The sequence below is a fragment of the Eucalyptus grandis genome, chromosome 7 (genome assembly GCF_016545825.1).
Source record: "Eucalyptus grandis isolate ANBG69807.140 chromosome 7, ASM1654582v1, whole genome shotgun sequence".
Lineage (NCBI taxonomy): Eukaryota > Viridiplantae > Streptophyta > Magnoliopsida > Myrtales > Myrtaceae > Eucalyptus > Eucalyptus grandis.
In genome coordinates this window covers 60,373,750-60,376,574 of record NC_052618.1, presented here as the reverse complement: position 1 = coordinate 60,376,574, position 2,825 = coordinate 60,373,750, and the positions used below count along the sequence as shown (strand labels likewise).

The following is a 2,825-nucleotide window of genomic DNA, read 5'->3' as shown; positions in this document are numbered from 1 at the left end:
TTTTTACCGAAAATTGTTTCGGACATTGCGAAAATTAACGGAAATTCGGATGGGCATTATTAGAGGAATTTTGGGTCACCAAATTTAAGCAAATGGTGAGGAGATGGTGCAAATTCGTAGGGGTGATGGACTACTGCAGTTTGGTCCTCAAATTGACTTCATTTGGTGTGGAATTGTGGAGAAATTGACCCCTTGAGTAACCCATTGAAAAGGTTGGCTGAAAATGGGCATAGTTATCTACAACAAAATGATTTAATTTGGGTGAAATTGGAGCAAATTCTCCATTGGGCTGAAGACTTTTATGGTTTGTTAATCATGAATGAGATATTTTGTTTTGACTTGACCCCCTCTCATTCGGCTTCTCCAGCAAGTCTCGCCAACTTCATCTCCACGGCAACTCTCTCTCTCACTCGTCTCTTCCCATCCGCACGCCTTCCACCCCACGTTTTCTTTTCCCTCTGCCAGCAAATTCTCCACTACTTTCTCTCTTTCACGCTGCCAAGAAAACCCAGCAGCGACCGACTGAGCAACTCCACCGCAGTTGCCATTCGTCCGAAGAAGACAGCCCCCGCGAGTCCAACCTTCATCGAGACTTCATCCTGTTGACCAGCAGCTGCTCCCCTCACGCCACCGAAGCCCCCCTGCCACCATTTCCCTTTCTCTTGTTCCCCTGCGGCGGCCACACGCCCCACCGAGTTTTCTCTCCATCTTCGTCGCCCCATGTTCGGTCAACTCAGCGCTTAACAAAATCGGTTTGTTGACCTTGCAGCCGCTAGCTTCGTCCACGTTTCTTCCTCCCACTGCCAGCGAGCGTGGCCCATATCGGCTTCCGTTTGTTGACGACTCCGCACGTCCCCAGCAGCTCAATCGACTCTAGCGAATCCAACGCCTGCAGCTTCAGTGTCTTCGTCTCTTCCTTCGCCAGCTCGTGGATCAGCCCTGCAATTGAAGCCAAAGCAGCTCCAGTCCACGAAGCAGGCCCGTGAATCCAGTCAATCTGCGGCCCATGTGAGACTCAGCCCAGCTTCTTTGTGAGTTCAGCCGCAAGCCCATTGGAAGCCCTCAATTCAGCTCAAGAATTCAGCAGTTCAGCCCACTTGAAGTTGGGCCCAGCCCAGTTCAGTTTTTCAGCCCACTTGAAGCCTGCGACCAGCAGCCCTCTCAGAAGCCCAAGGCCGAAGCTCAGCCTTGCTGAGATTTGTTGGGCTGGCTTTAGGCCCGGTCCAAGCTCGTGGTGTCGTCGCGAGCCAAAGTTGGACCACCGTCACGTCGCTGTTGCGGTGTTCCGGTCTTCCCTTTGTACAAGTGAGTAATCTCACTAATCTCTGCTTAGTTTTCTAATTATGCTTAGGGGTTGATTAGATTTATTTAAATGCAATTAAGTGGTTATATTAGAGTAGATTAGTGATTATTAGACAATTGTGATGCACGTTAGACATTTTGATTGCACAATTAGCAAGTAGATGTAGTCTACTATTTATTGAAAGCATCTCGGGATTTTTCCCGACCCTTAGCGTGCTTCAATTAGGCAATACGAGCCTAAATTGGATTTTAAATAATTAATTATTAATTTTCGAAACAATTAATTAATTAATTAATTTTTCGGAAATTCAACCGGAATAGTCGGTGACTGGAATTTTGTGCCGATCTTTGTGACGCATTCCGTTTATTTAATTGAGCTTCAATTTGTATGGAATTGAATTAAATTGTGAATTTTATGATATATTCCTATTGAGTTGTTTTGATTGTTTGATTGAGAAATAATTGGGTATCAATAGTAGACTGGCGAACTAAAGAGAAAGGCGTTGTTTCATAGTGGAATCACGGTAGAAGGTAAATCACCTGGAGAAGGGTATGTTGGCTCGATGATCTGATGCGTCACTTTGGTGAACTAGTACCTTAGAGAATGCACGTGGGTCCTGTATTCGAGAATGTCATCTAAAAGGGCTCGTGGCTCAGTAACTTGATGTACCACTTTGGCGAAGAGGTCGCCTTAGAGAATGCACGTGGGCCCAAGGTTTGAGGCACGTGGCTCAGAGACTTGGTATGTCGTCCTGGAGAATGTGCGTGGCCTGACTTCTAGATATTCCACCGTGGGGAATGAATCGGGTGACATATAATCGACTGGTTCGATTTGTTTAAGTAAGTGGGTGCCTATTATGAATTGTACTGACTTGCAGGTGGAATCTGAGGCCAAGGTAAGTCCTCTTACCTGTGCGTGTTTAGGCAGCCTATAGTATAATGGTTTACTAATCGGGCCTTGGTGGGGGTAGAACTTGCTGAGACGTAGTCTCATCCCGGTTGTGGGACAACATTTCAGGCCCGTAAATGAGCCTGAGGAGGAGGAGCCAGAAAATGACGATGAGCCAGGAAAAGATGAAGAGCTTGAAGGAAATGAGCTTAGTGAAGATGAGTCAGAAGAGGATCAGGATGATCCTGAATATGACCGGGATGAGGACTGAGATCTCATCTGCTTTTGTGATCAGTGTTTATATGTGAATAGAGTGAACTTAGAAAGTCGTGAATATTTTGTGAAATACTTTGAGTTATGCTCTGTATAAAAGTATGGTTGTGAATTTCAACAAGAAAAAAAAAATGGTCTTACTTATCGATTTGCTATCTAGGGATTTATAACTGTTTCCACATGTGCTTAATAAAAGAAATGGTCGGCGATACATAGTTCTGGGGTATCGCATTATAAAATCGATCAAGTAGAAGGATGTGTGCGTGCCCGAGGATCGGGGCGTGACACACTTAGTGACTGAAAAGTCTATATATATATATATATATATATATATATATATATATACCAACACAAGTCAGAA

At 44.8% G+C, this 2,825-nt stretch overlaps 1 long non-coding RNA gene across 1 annotated transcript; it reads left to right on the top strand.

Moving 5' to 3' along the window:
* The first annotated feature begins 371 nt into the window (after positions 1-371).
* LOC104432490 lies at positions 372-2,610 on the top strand. The gene is made up of 2 exons (XR_001984612.2): positions 372-1,305; positions 2,321-2,610. It is a non-coding gene; the product is annotated as an uncharacterized LOC104432490 (long non-coding RNA).
* The last annotated feature ends 215 nt before the right edge of the window (positions 2,611-2,825 follow it).